Here is a 324-nt window from a genome sequence, read left to right as displayed (position 1 = left end):
ATTGTCTTGTTCTATGCTGATAGTTCTATTTATTATAACAAAAAATATTCAAACAGACTTAACCATCTTTATTATAACATAATTAGATGTAAAACATTTCGAGCAATCTAATAAAATAACAGCTTTAATTGAAGGAGTAAGCACATGAAGGTGCTAAGTAACATTTTTTGAATTTTTGAATCTTTAGAATGGTTGAAGGGAGTAGGTGCCTATCTAGTGCGAGGTACTCTAACCTCAAAATCCAATTAATAACTGAGATACCTAGATGTATGAGGTGCTATGTACACTTACAACAGTACTAAGACACGGTACAAAAGAAAAGAA

This window comes from Halyomorpha halys, unplaced genomic scaffold (genome assembly GCF_000696795.3).
Source record: "Halyomorpha halys isolate HHAL.00 unplaced genomic scaffold, Hhal_1.1 Scaffold1370.1, whole genome shotgun sequence".
In the NCBI taxonomy this organism is placed as follows: domain Eukaryota; kingdom Metazoa; phylum Arthropoda; class Insecta; order Hemiptera; family Pentatomidae; genus Halyomorpha; species Halyomorpha halys.
This window is presented reverse-complemented; position numbering follows the sequence as displayed.